Below are 17,968 nucleotides of genomic sequence, written 5' to 3' on the forward strand. Positions count from 1 at the left end.
TAACGTGTCTGTAATCATTACGAACCTTTAGGGAGCACTTCTTTTGGTTGGGAGCCGTACTGCATCCTCCCGGAGCACTCCCCTAGCATGCATTTACCATCTCCTTTTCCTTTGACAGCTGGGGAAATACAGGCTTTGAAAGATGAAGTTGCATTTACGTATTCAAGGTCACAGAGCCGGAAGAGAGTGGGGCTGGGATTTGAACTTGGATCTGTCCAGTCTTAGAGCCCACTCTCTTCATCGACTGCTGCAAACTGGCATCGTTTTCCAAACCCACTCCCCGCTGTTTTGAGCGTTTATTTGCATCAGGCACTGTAGGTTGCGTTTCTTACACAAAACACAGTTTCAGGCCAAGGGAAATGAAACCAACCCCTGTGTATCTTAGCCTGTGTCTCTTCCCTCATCTCAGTTTCTGGTTTTTTCCAGCCTCTTCCTCCCCCCCAGCAGCCTCCCTTGTTAGAGAAGTCTCCCAGGGCTCGCTGCCTGCTCGCTCTCCCGTCACCGTCAGGCTCCTTGGACGAGCAGTCTTTGCGCACTGCTCCCATCTGCCTCACCATCTGCCTCCTCTTGCCTCGGCATCCAGCCCCACCGGCCAGGTCCTGCCTCGACCGCTCGCAGCTCAGGGAGAACCGCAGCAGCTGTTTCTGTGCCATTAACGACTCAGGCCTTTAGAGCCGCAGAGGACGCCGTGGTCTCTCCCTCCAGGACCCTCTCTTTTCAGTAGAGGAAACTGTGACTCAGAGAGAGGAGTGATTTATCAGATAGGGTCACCCGGCTGGTTTGTGGCAGAGTTGAGGTCAGGAGCCAGGTTTCTAGACCCTTGGTTCAGTGCTCATTTTCCTTGAGTGATACATTAACTAGCTTCCCCTCAGTGCTTTCTTTCTCTGCCTTTTTTTCTCTCAGGGTCTTAAACTCTGTTCACGGCCCAGTGCCTGGCACAGAGTGGATGCTTCATTCACTGGATGAGTTAATTCTCTCCTCTCTTGGCCTTCCTTCCCCTGCTCTGCCCCTGCTTCGCTGGGCCCTCCTCTCCTTCCTTCTAAGTTCCGACGGTGAGCCTGTCCTGCCATGCTTCCTGCCCTTTGCTAGTTCCTTAGGTTTCATCTCTGGATGGACTTTACTACTGCAGCAGGGCTTAGGACTCCCACATCTTCCTTTCTAGCTTTAAACACATCTTTCCAGGTATTTCTGTGATTCTTGTTTTAGCACATTATAATCTCCCTATGGTGAAAGTATTTGAAACCACATCGTTCTTTGCCTCTTTTTTTAAACATGCTGTTTTTATATATAACATCACTGCTTTTATTTTTTTTTTTAAGAAAAAATTAAAGGTACAGGGCCCAAGTATTATCAAGAGCAGATTTTCCCTAAAAATGCAGGACTCTAGGTCTTTCGCCTGTAGGCAGCTGTGTGCCCTGATGTGGAGGCCCACTGCTATGGCCTGCGTATCCCTGGCCGCACGTCTGTTGTGTTTTCAGACGAGAAGCCTCAGGTCAGAGAGCAGTTCGTGTGAGCAGTCAGGGAGGTCTGTTACCCCAGGCTGTCTCTCCAGGTCGTCTTTACTCCAGTGTGGTGTGGCCGAGGTGTGATCCCCTGCAGCTGGTCTCAGGACTCAGTGAAGCTCAGGTTCTCGATGTCTCACTGCAGAAAGAATTCAGTAAGAGACAAAGTGATAGGTAAGAAGCGGATTTATTTAGAAAGAAACACACTCCACAGGCAGAGTGTGTAGGCCATCTCGGAAGGCGAGAACAGCTGACATCACTGTTCTTTATATGTCCTTCTTCATTAACGCTGTCATTGTGAATATCCTAATCAAGATGTATGTAGCTAAACACTCATCATCTGAGGACTTCTTAGACAGTGCTGTTGCCTGGGCCCCATCTCAAGAAATTTGGATCCCATGAGTCTAGGATGGTCCAGAGCCCAGTATTTCTTAAAAAGGGTTTTCCGGAGAATTATAACGTGTAGCCAAGGTTGAGATCAGTTGCTTTAAAAGGATCCTCTGATTCACTCAGAGGAAACACGCCCTCGGACATGTGTATCTCCTACACTGTACTGTAAACTCCGTGAAGGCAGGGGCTCTGATTGCTTGATGCTGTAATGGCAGTGCGTGAACAAAGCCTAGGATGGGGTGAGTACCCAAGTATGTGCTGACTCAATAGACACGTGCACAAGTGTATTTGTTGCAATGTTATTTTTAATGGCAAAAGATAAGGAGCCTAAATATCCACCAATAGGGAGCTAGTTTTGTAAACCATGATAATCTTTAAAATGTATTAAAAAGAGTATACACACACACTCATTTGCAGTAATGGCAAGATATAGTAAGTGAAAAAGGAAACTACAAACCACGAGTGGCCTGTTGTCGCCTGTGTGCACGTGTGAGAGTAGTGCAGGTGTGAATGCTAGCCTCGCAACGGTGCACTGATGCTTCTCAGAAGGTAATTCTCTGACCCTTTGAGAGTGTGGCCTGCCTTCCTTGGAGGCTCCCTGACCAAATCAGAGAGGAAGAGCCCTCCTTCTCTCTTCCTAATTTGGTTAGTAAAGTTGGTATTGATGAAAAAGGGAAAACTTGATTAGCAACCCTTGTGTAACTCTGTGTTTCAAATAGTAGTATATGCACTACTGATACTGTGTATAAAGTGGATAACTAATGAGAACCTACCAAATAGCACAAGGATCTCTACTCTGGTGTTCTCTGGTGACCTAGATGGGAAGGAAATCCAGAAAAGGGCATATACGTATATACGTGGCTGATTCACTTTGCTGTACAGTAGAAACTAACGCAATATTGTAAAGCAGCTGTACTCCAATAAAAATTGTTAAAAAAAAAATGGGGCTTTTACTCACAGTCATGTGCGGTGGGATGTGTATGTTGTTCGTGCCTGAAAACAATTAAAACTGCGCAGAGGTAAAGAGGACTCAACTCAGCTGCTAACCGAGGGGAGGGAGGAGACGGTGCTCTTCTGTCGCTTTTTGTTAATATTTATCTTTTTTTTGGCTTTGCTGGGTCTTTGTTGCTGTGCGGGCTTTTTTTGCTGTGGAGAGTGGAGGCTCCTCTCTCACTCTGGTGCATGGACCTCTCGTTGCGGTGGCTTCTCTTGTCGTGGGGCATAGGTTCTAGGGCATGCAGGCTTCGGTAGTTATGACCCACAGGCTTAGCTGCTCTGAGGCGTGTGGAATCTTCCCCGACCAGGAATCGAACCAGTGTCCCTTGCATCGCAAGGTGGATTCTTAACTGCTGGACCACCAGGAAAGCCCTTTTCTGTAGATTTTAATCTGTTCTCATCAAATACGGGTGAATACTAGCTCAGAGTGAGCTTTTACCCTTTTCTCCAACGATCATTCAATTTTCTGAACTATCTTTTTTTCCCTGGGGTTAAGATATTTTTTTCTTTCCTGCTTCAAGTCACTGAGGAGGAGCAGGACCTTGCCGTGTTTTACCAGCTGTCTGTACCTTGTCAGACCCTGTTTCATGCTCTTGCCCCCACCCTCCCTGACCACAGGGCTGCCATGGCCCTCGCCTAGCTCCATGAAAGAGACACGTTTTCAGCCAGTGATGATCAGAGCTCTTCTCCCTTCCAGTTTTCCTCGTAGCAGTCCTTATCCTGGTGAGGGGTTTTGGGCTTTGTTGCAGCTTTTTAGAGAGAGGGATGACCAACTTACAAACAAATGCAAATGGAAGATGTGGTACCAGGGGGTGGTTATGTTAGTGATGGAGAAGGGAATGGCAACCCACTCCAGTCTTCTTGCCTGGAGAATCCACGGGAGCCTGGTGGGCTGCTGTCCGTGGGGTCACACAGAGTTTGACATGACTGAGGTGACTTACTTAGCATGCATGCATGCTTATGTTAGGGACAGACCAACAGCTCTGTCTGAAACAGTTCAGTGGACTTGACTTTTTCAGTGTAACCAAATTCTCCTTCCCAGGTGTTCTGGGCGGCTCGGCACATTATTGTAGGTATCTGTGGAGCTTTTTGAGTAACCTAGGTACTATTTTATATAGTATTTTAGACTGGACTGTTTAGATTTTTAGACTGAGATCCAAATTTGGGGCTAACGTGCATCTACAGATTTCTTTTTTTAATCTTTATTTTTATTTATTTATTTGGCTGTGCTGGGTCTCAGTCCTGGCATATGAGATCCTTTTAGCTGTGGTATGTGGGATCTAGTTTCTTGGCCAGAGATCAGATCTGGGCACGCTGCTTTGGGAGTGTGGAGTCTTAGCCACTGAGCCACCAGGAAGGTCCCCACAGATTACTAAGCGTGTCTCAAGTGCTGTGGTTTGAGCAAAATGGTCACATCTCCACTTTCAACCTGACTCTGAAGAAGATAGCCACTGTTTTTTGTTTCTCTCAAATCATCCTTCTCTTGGATGTGTGAGTGGAAAAGGATAACATTCGTTAGAGACACACCATAGCATCCCAAGATTGTAAGCTGTAGAAGTTTTGGTATCACATAGCTGAATATGTTTTCAGGTATTGACCTTGACAGGCTGGGCTGCTTACTTAAAATCACAAGACTGTCCCTTTTAAACTCTGTTGGAGGTGGAATTATGATGAAACTGACAGAAGAATCTTGCTGTTGACTTATTCCTGAATCAGGGAAACTTCATTTCTCTGTTGGTCTGTGATGTTGCAGGAAATGGATGGAGAGAATCTGTCCATCATGAGAAACAATGTTGCCAGCAGCAAGAGGAATAAAGGGTTTTTGCTCCTCTGGTTCCAAACCAAAGTAATTTCTACTGTTCATTAGAAGAGTTAGAGTAATGTAGGTTTGAAGCTGGTGCAGCTGAGTAGAAAGAAAAAAATGTAACCTGGAGAGTTAGCCAAGGGAGTCCTAATATAATCACTTACTGGCTGGGAAGTCACTTACCTGCCCTGAGCCTCTCTTATCCTGTTAATAAAATGAGAATTATAGTGCATGCATACCAGCTTAGTTGCACAGTTATGTCCAACTCTTTGGGATCCATGGACTGTAGCCCGCCATGCTATAGCCTGCCACGCTCCTCTGTCTGTGGGATTATCCAGGCAAGAATACTGGAGTGAGTTGCCATTTCCTCAGCCAGGAGACCTTCCCAACCCAGAGATCAAACATGGGTCGCCTGCATTGCAGGCAGATTCTTTACCATCTGAGCTAGTAAGGTGGTTCTGATAACTTAATGACATGCTTCAGTTCAGGTCAGGTCAGTCGCTCAGTCGTATCCGACTCTTCGTGACCCCATGAATCGCAGCACGCCAGGCCTCCCTGCCCATCACCAACTCCTGGAGTTCACTCAGATTCACGTCCATGGAGTCAGTGATGCCATCCAGCCATCTCATCCTCCGTTGTCCCCTTCTCCTCCTGCCTCCAATCCCTCCCAGCATCAGAGTCTTTTCCAATGAGTCAACTCTTCACATGAGGTGGCCAGAGTACTGGAGTTTCAGCTTTAGCATCATTCCTTCCAATGAACACCCAGGACTGATCTCCTTCAGAATGGACTGGTTGGATCTCCTTGCAGTCCAAGGGACTCTCAAGAGTCTTCTCCAACACCACAGTTCAAAAGCATCGATTCTTTGGCGCTCAGCTTTCTTCACAGTCCAACTCTCACATCCATACATGACCACAGGAAAAACCATAGCCTTGACTAGACGGACCTTTGTTGGCAAAGTAATGTCTCTGCTTTTCAATATGCTGTCTAGGTTAGTCATAACTTTCCTTCCAAGGAGTAAATGTCTTTTAATTTCATGGCTGCAGTCACATGCATAGTAGGCCCCAAAAGCTGTTCTCATAACTTTATTTGTTTATTATTTGTGGCTGTGCTGGGTCTTTGTTGCCGCATGGGCTTTCCTCTAGCTGCAGAGAGCGAGGGCTACTTTCTGGTGGTGGTATGCAGGCTTCTCGCTGTGGTGGCCTCTCTTGTGAAGCATGAGCTCTAGGGTGTGCGGGCGTCAGTGGTTGTGGTGTATGGGGCTAGTTGCTTCATGGCATGTGGAATCTCCTGGATCAGGGATCGAACCCATGTCTCCGGCATTGGCAGATGGATTCTTCACCACTGAGCCAGCAGGAAAGCCCCATGACTGATCCTTGTAATTGATATGAACAACATATTTTAGATGACTACAAAGATTCCTTGCCTGTTTTGAAAGGTACCAGTGGTAGGCATATGTGCACCATGTGGTGTAACATTCAGAACATAATAATACAGGTGAAAGAGAAGAAAAATGCTTCCTAGACTATAGCAAGGTTGTGTAAAGAATTTTTATAAGACTGCACAGAAGGAAGAGGAAACAGACCCAGTTCCACAGAAAGAATGCATAAATTGTGGGAAAGAAAACCTTGAGTCAGCTCTAGGGTTATTTTCTGCAGTTCAGGGCCAGATTATAGATAGCTTTAACCAATAAACAGCTCACAATAAACATTCACAATCATGTCATATTTACATTACCATTGATGTGATTATTGCCATGACTTGATTATGGTAGATATTTTCACTTCCTCTCCTTTATTTGATTTTCGTTTTGTTTGAATAAGAGTAAATTACTCTTGGCTCATTCAACATACTAAAAAGGAAGAGAAATCTTTCTAATGTGTGAGCTGTATACCTTGAGAAGAAAGGTCTGTTTCAGCTGGCAAGAAAACAGAACTCCCTCCTAGAGGAAATAGATGAGAGGAACCAGACCTAATCAGGAAGCTCATATTCCATTCATTTATTCATAAAATATTTATCCAGTGCCCGGCACTGTTCTAGGTGCTTCTAGCCAAATCCCTTTTGGACAGACCATTGCATTTCTGGGCTTTTCAGGTTCCTGTTTCTCTTCCTCTGCCCCAAGATCAAAAGATAAAGTTCTAAAATAAAAATTACTGTTAATTGCAGTTTCTTATTGCCTGTATGTACAGAAGCTATTTATTTTTGAAATTTTATCATGCACTTAGCCACCTTATTGAATTCCTAACATGTTTTGAATCATTTTTCATTTATTTTCTACTTGGAAATCCTAGAGAATCATATACTTTGCAACTGAATGCTTCTTTCCTAAAATATATTTTTTTCATTTTGTTGCACTGACCAAGACCTACGGAAATTCTTAAAATAGTGAGAGCATTTTTATCTTGTTTCTTGCTGAAGGGGATATATCGAGTATTTTCTCATTAGATATGTTTGTTGTTGTTTTCTTATCAAGTTAAAGTTTTTTTTTGTATTCATTGCTTACCAATTAAAAAAAATTAGGAATGGAATTGGGTTTAATAAAATGCCTTATTAGCATCTATGAAAATTATTTTTTTCTGCATTGATATTTTAAATAGTTAATTTCCTAATACTTACTTATACTTATTTATCCTGAGAATGAGTCCTACTTAGTCTTGGATTCAGTTTGCTAATATTTTGTGTGGAATTTTACTTTTATTCTTTATTTTCTATTTATTATGCTTTCTTTTTGTTTTCTTTCTCCTTTTCCTGACTTTGGATACATTGATCAAGTGTGCTTTTGTTCAATTTTATTTTCTTCCAAGTTCTGTTTCCTGTTTCTATTTGACTAATGTCTATAATTATATTCTTCTACCATAATCAAGTTTTAATTAGTATTTGTAACTTTCTCCAGAACAAGGAGAGACCTTGAGTTAGTTTTTACTTCCTCTCTTAGGTTTTAGTGAAATTATTGAGTTCCTCATTGTGATAAAAAATTTTTTTTTAGATTAATGCCTCTTCTATTTTATGAATTCTTTTTAACAGTTGAGTCAAATTATCAGCTCTTCCTTAAACTAATATTTCTTTCTCAAACAAATCTTCATCTGATTTATTTCTCAGTATACTATATTTTATGTCTGAGAGTAACTTAAGGAAAAAAAACACAACTACCCTGGATGATATATATTCTATAACAACAGCTGAGTGGGATATATTATTCTTTTCTTGTCTGAATGGTGATTTGGCTGAGTATAATTACTATCTGTTTATGCGTCCACTCATTAATGAATATGTAGGTTGTTTTGAGCTTTGGGCTGTTACAAATTAAGCTACTACACTTGAAGAAAAGAGAACAAACTAACCTTTAAAGCAAACAGAAGGAAGAAATTAAGATTAGAATGGAAATTAATGGAATAGAGGATAGGAAAACAATAGAGAAAATTAATAGGACCAAAATTTCATTCTTTGAAAACAGTCAGCAGAATTGGCAGCCTTTAGCTGGAATTGACCAAGAAAAAGAGACAATCCAAAGTACTAAAATCATACGTGAAAGAGTAGACATTCCTGACCTTACAGAAATAATAAAGGGTTATAAAGGAATGGTGTGAGCAGTTCTGTGTCAGTGAGCTGTGTGACTTAGAGAGAATGGACGCATTCTCAGACACAAATGCAGCTGCTGTGAACATTCACGTTCCTGTCTTGAGTTGACAGGTTTCCCTTTCTCTTGGGTAAGTGCCTAGCAGTACAGCTGCAGTGTCCCAGAGTTCCAGCAGCTCCACGTCCTTGCTGAGGCTTGGTGTTGTTTGGTCAGTTCTAGTGGATGCGTAGTAGTGTCTCATTGTCACCTTCGTGTCTTTTTTATGTGTTTACTGATGACGTTAAACCTCTTTTCACGTGCTGATTGGCCATTTGTATACATTTTCAAAGTATCTTCAAATCTTTTGCCTATGTTTACTGGGTTGTTTTTCTTGTTGAGATATATACATATCTATCTATATATTGAATATACTATATATACTGAACTAGTTACATATTCTTCTTTTAAAAATCACTTTATTGAGGTACGATTGACATACAGAAAGCTGTTTATGTTTAATGTATATAATTTGAGTTGGAGATAAGTATGTATCTGCTTAAATTGTCACTATCGACTATGCCATAAACATGTCCATCATGTCCAAAAGTTTCCTCGTACCCTCTTTATATTGCTATTCCTAATATTGTTATTTGTAATAAGATCTATCTTCTTAGCAAATTTTAAAGTGTACAATGCAGTATTGTTTTTTTCTTTTTAATTTTTTTCTTTGGCCACAGCTCACTGCATGCAGAATTTCCCTGACCAAGGATGGAACCCACACCCCTGTAGTGGAAGCGCAGAGTGTTACCCAGGGAAGCTTCACTGCTGTTAACTGTGGATGCTGTGCAGTACATTAGATCTCTAGTACTTTCCATCTTGCATAATGGAAACTTTGTACCCTTGGACTAATACCGCCCCATCTTCCCATTCCCCAGCCCATTTCCCATTCCCCAGCCCATTTCCCATTCCCCAGCCCATTTCCCATTCCCGTCTATGGGAATGAACTATGAAAGAGCAGACTGTGCATCTATGAAATGAACTCTTTTAGATTCCTCAGATCAGTGGGATCATGCAGAATTTGTCCTTTTGTGACCCACTTATTTCACTGTACATAATGTTAATAATGTTCTCCATATTCATTCATGTCATTGCAAATGGCAGAATTTTCTATTTTAAGGCTGAATAACATTTCATTGTGTGTGTGTATATATATATATGTATGTATCTCACATGTATTCTTTTTAAGAGTTTTTGATACATTCTAGATACAGGTGCTCATCAGATATGTGTATTTTCTCCCATTCTATAGCTTGTCGTTTTTACTTTAAATCTGACTGTGTGTGTGAGAAGGGGAGGAAAGAGGGAGGGAGAGCGATTGAAAATTTTTGGTGTGTGGTATAGCCAGTGCATTGCCATGGCACAAAATCCAGAAGATACAAACTTGTATCTGATGAAGTGTCCCTTTTGCCCAGGCCCCATCATTTCCCTTCCTCTGGCAGCAGGTTTCCCTCCCCAGAAGCAACCAGGTTTACCAGTTTCTGGAGAAGCTTGCTAGAGGTAGATGTTATGCGCAAATATGAAAGTACACACATGTAACCCTTTTGAAAGTCAAGTGGCAGCATACTGTACAGAGAGTCCTGTGCCTTGCTGTACGCTAGTTATAGATCTTAGAGACCATTCCATATGGTACATAACTCTGTTCCTCCCTCCCCTCCCTTCCTTTTCTGTTAATGACCGCATAATATTCCTTGATATTCTCAGTTCAGAGTCCCAGGCGAGAAGTCTGTGCCGGTGATTCTTTTTCATCCTTACCCGATCTTCCACGTATGCCTAGGGTTTTCTTCTTAAATTGAGAGGTTTAGCAGCCTGCTTGTATTTAGGTGTATATTTTTCTTAGATATTTGTACTCTAAAGCCTTTCAGTTTTACTGCTTTGTCTGTATCCTTTTTATTCTTCATTCTTTTTGTTCTTTCCTTCATTCTCTTTTTTAGGAGAAAGGACTTGTGGCTGTTTGGATTTTAGTCTGTACTTTTTGAGGCTCCACTTTTTCTGGGCCGATTTTATCAGATTATATTTTCATTCTTTATGTTGGGAAGATTCATTGATTTGACCTTCTGAATGATGGATTTATTTTTAATTTCATTCCACTCGACTATTTCTACTTTTCTGTTTAAATTGAATCTTAACTTGTTTTAGCAATCATGTTTCTGGACGTGCTCTCACAATATGGTGTCCGCAATGATGATCCTGGCATTGGGCAAGAGCTGACCACCTTTAGACGGAGGTGCGTGGACCTTCTGGTCTGCACATGGGGTTTGGCTGCTTCTCCCTTCTTGGAGAGGCACATGCTGTTGTCCCAAGTAATGAAATTTGCTCTCGGGCCTCCTCTGGGGCATGCAATTGTTTGGCCATGTCATACCTATGTTTGCATGCAAACGTGCATGTATGGCCATAAGCTGGAGGAGGAAATGGCAACCCACTCCAGTATTTTTGCCTGCAGAATCCTGTGGACAGAGGAGCCTGGTGGGTTGCTGTCCATGGGGTTGCAGAGTCGGACATGACTGAAGCGACTTAGCATGCATGCATGCACTGGAGAAGGAAATGGCAACCCACTCCAGTATTCTTGCCTGGAGAATCCCAGGGATGGAGGAGCCTGGTGGGCTGCTGTCTATGGGGTCGCACAGCGTTGGACACAACTGAAGCGACTTAGCAGCAGCAGCAGCATGGCTATAAGTGATACACAGAGACCGTGTGGTCAGCCTCTGCCTGACTGCAGTGGTTGGGTTGGGATGGGATGCCACGCGGTAAGAAGAGGATGGAGAAGCGATCCGTGGCTTTGCTCTTGGGCAGGCTTCCTGTCGGGGTGGGTGGCAGATAATAGGACAATAGGCTGGGTGGACCTTTCTTAATTGAGGAAGTGGGGAGACAGTTGCCCTGCAGATGGAGAACTTCACAGTTGATCCAAAAATACCCTTCCTCTTTTCTTTCTTTTGTCTTTTTCTTTTTTTGGCTTTGCTGGGTCTTCCCTGCTGTGCAGGCTTCTCTCTAGTCGCAGCAATCGGGGGATGCTCTCTAGCTGAGGTGCACTGGCTTCTCATTGCGGTGGCTTCTCTTGCTGGGGAGCCTGGGCACTGGAGTGAGAGATCTTCGGCAGCTGTGGTTCCCAGGCTCTGGAGCACAGGCTTAATAGTTGCGGTGCATGGGCTCAGTTGCTCTGCGGCATAAGGGATTTTCCCAGACCAGGGATCAAACCCCTGTCTACTGCACTGACAGGCAGATTCTTTACCACTGAGCCGTCAGGGACGTCCCCTTCCTCTTCTCTTTCTTCAGGTTGCATTAGAAACTCAGCACTCCTCTCCCTTTTCCTTACCCCACCTGCCAACTCAGTGCTTCTGTGCTTAGTTACTTCTGAATTGGGGGTTTTCTCAGACCCTTGCCATATCCAGCATTTCCCACCGTGGTCCAGTTAGGTGTTGGTCTCTCCACTCTGGCTAAATTTGATTTTTATATAAATTTGATCCTATCTTATCACATCTCTTCCAGAAATACTGCAAACCAAATTTGTTTTGAGTGATGGCATCCATCCCCATTTTCCAGATTTTGAAAACAGATTTATTCCGAATTTTATATTTCACTTGTCATTTCTGTGGAATTTGATGGACTGCAAGAGTCAACCCCAGGGCTCAGCACATACCCACTGTGGACGTAGTGGATTTTGTTATTTTTCACTGGCAGGAATGTACCTGCCTTTTCCACCAGTTTCTCTTTGTTCCCCTTCCACATAATTTGAGTAGCAGCAGCTGCTGTTAAATTGAGTGCTATGGGCTGCATGTTATGTCAGAGCTGATTTAATTGTTCTTTCACTTTGTGCCCTCTGTGTACCAGGTGGACGGTGTTTTGGTTATGCACTGTGCTTAGCAGACCACCCCCAAATGAGGTAGGTTAAAAGACACATTAAAAATATATATATATATATTTATTTGGCTGCACCAGGCCCTAGTTGTAGCATGTGGGAGCTTTGCTTTTCACTGCAACATGCAAGATCTTTGTTGAAGCATGCAGGATCTACTTCTCTGACCAGGGGCTGAACCCAGCCCTCTCGCATTGGAAACGAGGCGTCTTAGCCATTGGACCACCAGGGAAGTCCCAAGACACGTTTATTCTTATGCCTTGTGGCTCTATGCATCCCCTGGACTCAGCTACATGGTTCTTGCTTGGTGTATCTCATGTGCTCATCTGAAGGCTTGCTTGAGCTGGGTGCCTAAATTGGCTTGTGGCTGGCAGTTAACTCAAGTGACATTTTCATGTGGCTTGGACTGCTCCAGGCAGGCTGGCTGGGTTCCTGGAGGATGTGTCCTAAAAATGAGCATCCCAAGAGATGGGAAATGGAAGCTTCTGGGCCATGTGAGGACTGTGCCCAGAATCGGCACAGCATCGTTTCCGCCATATTCTTTTGTTCAAAGCATACATGGGGCCTGTGCGGATTCAGTAGGGTGGGTTGATAGCCTCCATCTCTTGATGGGGAAGTGGCCAGGGCACATTGCAGATAAACACGTGGGATGGGAGATAACGTTATGTCTGTCCTTTAAAATACATGAACTGACCCAGACACAAAGATAACTGATTCCAGGACCATAGATCCTCAGACCTTCTGGGACAAAGGCAGGTGAATAAACAGGCAGTCACAGCGCAGGTGATAACGTGTTTTCAGAAGGGTAGACACAGGCATGATAGCAGTGTAGGGGATATCTGACCCAAACTGGGCAAGTGCTGGAGTGGATGGGGAGGTCTGTTAAGAAAGGAGGCATCTTCGCAGGAGTATCTCTGGAGCTGAGTCTTAAGGCACACAGGGACATTAGGTAGGTAAAGGTTATGGAAAGAGTTCTAGAGATGAATTGCACAACAATATGAGTGTACTTAACACTGTTGAACTGTACACTTAAAAATGACTAAGATGGTTAAGTTTCATGTTATATGTATTTTGCCACAGTTAAAAAAAAAGCAATCACGGGACCTGTTTGGCACAGCCTAAGGAAAAGGAAAGCACTCTAGAGTCTGAACACGTGATGTGTGGATTTGCTGATAGCAGCTGGAAGGAGATCTCTGGGCCTTTTACTTGCACTTTTGGAAGCTGTTATCTTTACACCAAAAGAATGGGTTTCCTGCCTGCTTTACACAGACTCCTCCCCTGTTATAGTAACACCACCGTGTGTAGAAAAACTTGCTCCTTACTCTGAGTTTTAGTACACCGTTTGGCCAACTGTCGTTTGTGTCCTTTGCTTCCTTGGGTGATTTTGAGGACTGTCTGTTTTCCTGGGCTTGAATTTCATAGGAAGATGAAACTCACTGGGTATAAATATTACCGTCTGCTGTTAGTCTCAGCTGACAGAGGAAAAGCACACGGGTCATTGAAGACAAATACATGTGGGTCATGCCTCCTGCATCTTTGTTCTTGACAGAGGTATTGATGACACCTGGGTACGGCTGCAGATTGAAGGAGGGGACATTACTTCTATCACCAGCATTTTCTCATAGCTAATAAAGGTAGTTCAGCCCATCACAGAGTCTCTGAGCCATCAGGTTGTCACCCAGCCCACAGTCTCTCTTCTTTCTTACAGGGTCCTTCTTGCTCTTCTCTGGTGGCTCAGATGGTAGAGTCTGCCTGAGGTGTGAGAGACCCAGGTTCAATCCCTGGGTCAGGAAGACCCCCTGGAGAAGGAAGTGGCAACCCACTCCAGTATTCTTGCATGGAAAATTCCATGGACAGAGGAGCCTGGCACGCTGCAGTACATGGGGTCGCAAAGAGTTGGGCACGACTGAACGACTTCACTTTCTTTTCTTTGCTTGCTCTTCTGGCTCTGAACAGAGCTTGGAAAAAGCCATTTTATTTTATTGTTGTCCTGAATATTTTTTTAATGTTGTTGTTGTTTAGACATTAAACTGTCTGACTCTTTGTGATCCCCTGGACTGCAGCACGCCAGGCTTCCCTGTCCTTCACTGTCTCCCTGAGTTTGCTCAAACTTGTGTTCATTCGGTTGGTGATGCCATCCAACCATCTCATCCTGTCTTCCCCTTCTCCTCCTGCCCTCAGTTTTTCCCAGCATCAGGATCTTTTCCAGTGAATCGCCTCTTTGCATCAGATGTCCTAAGTATTGGAGCTTCAGCTTCAGCATCAATCCCTCCAATGAATATTCAGGGTTGATTTCCATTAGGATTCAGTGGTTTGATCTCCTTGCTGTCCAAGGGACTCTCAAGAGTCTATTTTAGTATGGTATAGTAGAAACAGCATGACTTTAGAACCAGAGGTAATCTTTTTAATCTGCACTAATTTGACAGGAGAAACTATATCTTGTTTTAATTTTCATTTTGTTGTTTACTGTTGAAGTTGAACAATTATTTTTTTTTAATTGAAATATAGTTGATTTACAGTGTTGGGTTAGCTTCAGGTATACAACAGAGTGATTCGGTACATCTTTTTGGTTATCTGTCTTATATATGTGTGTATGTGTTAATCCCAAACTCCTAATTTATCCCTCCCCGCCACCTTTTCCCTTTAGTAACCATAAGTTGGCTTTCTATGTCTGTCAGTCTATTTCTGTTTGGTATATAAGTTCGTTTGTATAATTTTTTAAGATTCCACATATGTGTGTGTATGTGTGTGTTAGTTGCTCAGTTGTGTCCAACTCTTTGCAACTCCATAGACTGTAGCCTGTGAGGCTCCTTTGTCCTTGGGATTTCCCAGTGATATCAGATGCTATTTGTCTTTTCCTGTCTGACTTACTTCACTTAGTGTGATAATCTCTAGGTCCATCCATGTTGCTGCAAATGGCATTATTTTATTCTTTTTTATGGCTGCATAATATTCCAGAACAATTTTTATTTATTGGCCATATTTACTGTATTGTCCATTTTTATACCAGGCTCTGTCTGTCTTTAATATTGGTTTCCTGAACCCTTAATATCTTAAATCAGTCTGTGGTCATACATGTTCAAATCCTTTTCCCAGTTTGCTGTTTATATTTTTACTTTTATTGTTTTGCTGACATGAAGAAAAAAAATTGTTAAATCTGTTGCTCTTCCTTTATGGATTCTACTTTTGATTTTGGGAAAACTCTGGAAAGTTTTTCCAAAGCACAGGATTTTATATACTGTTCATCTAAGTTCAGTTCAGTCGCTCAGTCATGTCTGACTCTGCGAACCCATGAATTGCAGCACGCCAGGCCTCCCTGTCCATCACCAACTCCCGGAGTTCACTCAGACTCGCATCCATCGAGTCGGTGATGCCATCCAGCCATCTTATCCTCTGTTGTCCTCTTCTCCTCCTGCCCCCAATCCCTCCCAGCATCAGGGTCTTTTCCAATGAGTCAACGCTTCGCATGAGGTGGCCAAGGTACTGGAGTTTCAGCTTTAGCATCATTCCTTCCAAAGAAAGCCCAGGGCTGATCTCCTTCAGAATGGACTGGTTGGATCTCCTTGCAGTCCAACGGACTCTCAAGAGTCTTCTCCAACACCACAGATCAAAAGCATCAATTCTTCTGCACTCAGCTTTCTTCACAGTCCAACTCTCACATCCATACATGACCACAGGAAAAACCATAGCCTTGACTAGACGGACCTTTGTTGGCAAAGTAATGTCTCTGCTTTTGAATGTGCTATCTAGGTTGGTCATAACTTTCCTTCCTGGGAGTAAGCATCTTAATTCCATGGCTGCAGTCTCCATCTGCAGGGATTTTGCTGCTGCTGCTGCTAAGTCACTTCAGTCGCATCCGACTCTGTGCGACCCCATAGACGGCAGCCCACCAGGCTCCCCCGTCCCTGGGAGTCTCCAGGCAAGAACACTGGAGTGGGTTGCCATTTCCTTCTCCAATGCATGAACGTGAAAAGTGAAAGGGAAGTCACTCAGTCGTGTCCGACTCTTAGCGACCCCATGGACTGCCGCCTACCAGGCTCCCCCGTCTATGGGATTTGCCAGGCAAGAGTACTGGAGTAGGGTGCCATTGCCTTCTCCAGCAGTGATTTTGGAGCCCCTCAAAATTAAGTCTGACACTGTTTCCACTGTTTCCCCATCTATTTCCCATGAAGTGATGGGACCAGATGCCATGATCTTCGTTTTCTGAATGTTGAGCTTTAAGCCAACTTTTTTACTCTCCTCTTTCACTTTCATCAAGAGGCTTTTTAGTTCCTCTTCACTTTCTGCCATAAGGGTGATGTCATCTGCATATCTGAGTTTATTGATATTTCTCCCGGCAATCTTGATTCCAGCTTGTGCTTCTTCCAGCCCAGCGTTTCTCATGATGTACTCTGCATATAAGTTAAATAAGCAGGGTGACAATATACAGCCTTGACTTACTCCTTTTCCTATTTGGAACCAGTCTGTTGTTCTATGTCCGGTTCTACCTGTTGCTTCCTGACCTGTATATAGGTTTCTCAAGAGGCCGGTCATGTGGTCTGGTATTCCCATCTCTTGAAGAATTGTCCACAGTTGATTGTGATCCACACAGTCAAAGGCTTTGGTATAGTCAAGAAAGCAGAAATAGATGTTTTTCTGGAACTCTCTTGCTTTTTCGATGATCCATCGGATGATGGCAATTTGATCTCTGGTTCCTCTGCCTTTTCTAAAACCAGCTGGAACATCTGGAAGTTCAGGCTTCCTGCTGAAGCCTGGCTTGGAGAATTTTGAGCATTACTTTACTAAATTAGCATTACTTCATCTAAATTAGGAAACAGCAAATGAAATCCAAGAAGCTAACTCTGGCCAGCTACCTTGTTTTTTTTTTTAATACATATAACTCATGAGTAAAGAATTGTTGTTGTTAACTTTCTATTTTGAAATAATTATAATTCACAGTCAATTACAGATTCACTGAAAGTGTGTATAAGAAGATTCCAGGTGCTCTTTATCTCGTTTCCTCCAAAGCTAACATCTTGCTTAACAATACCAGCTCATTGACAGTGGTACAATCCACAGAACTTGTCCAGATTTCAGCTGTTTCACAAGCACTCCTTTGTGTGTACACGCATGCCCGTTGTTTGCTCTCTATAATGCTATCACGTGTGTAGATTTCTGTAACCAGGACCCCCACGGTCAACATGCCAGCTCTTTCCGCACAGCAGGGCTCCCTCCTGCTGCCGTTTAATAACCATGCCCACCCCGTCCTCCATGACACCTTCAGTCCTAAGAGATTTTAAATGGCATTTTTAAATGACTGAAAAAAATTCATATTTCATGACATAAGAAAATTAGTGAAATTAAGACTTGTGTCCATAACTGAGGTTTTATTGGAATGTAGCTGCACCTGTTTGTCCACCTACTGTGTAAGACGACTTCTGTACCACAACAGCAGATTTGACTTGCTGCAGTGGAGACTCTGTGACCCCAAAAGCTGGAAATATTTACTGTCTGGTCCTTTACCAGAAAAGCTTGCCAGCCTCTGATATAAAACATCATCTGGTTATTTTTTTAATCTTGCGTTTCATTCTTTTTTAAACAATTTAAGGTATAGTCAATGTATTGCATTTAATTTGGTAAATGACGTGATATTTATTTTTGCACTTGCTGTAAGGGTATGACTTAATTGTTTCCTAGTTGGTTAACCAAATTCTTCATCAGCATTTATTGACTAGTCTGTTCTCTCCTCACTATTTGAAATTCCATAGTTATCATATACTAAAAACTCAGATCTGTTCCATCAATTTAGATATTGATGGGATTAATCATTAGG

General features: G+C 43.0%; 1 protein-coding gene across 1 annotated transcript in view; it reads left to right on the forward strand.

The window, feature by feature from the left end:
* Positions 1–17,968, forward strand: part of SNX30 (sorting nexin family member 30) — a 108,398-nt gene that overhangs the window by 15,328 nt on the left and 75,102 nt on the right. The window lies entirely within an intron of this gene.

This window comes from Capra hircus, chromosome 8, assembly GCF_001704415.2.
Source record: "Capra hircus breed San Clemente chromosome 8, ASM170441v1, whole genome shotgun sequence".
Classification (NCBI taxonomy): domain Eukaryota; kingdom Metazoa; phylum Chordata; class Mammalia; order Artiodactyla; family Bovidae; genus Capra; species Capra hircus.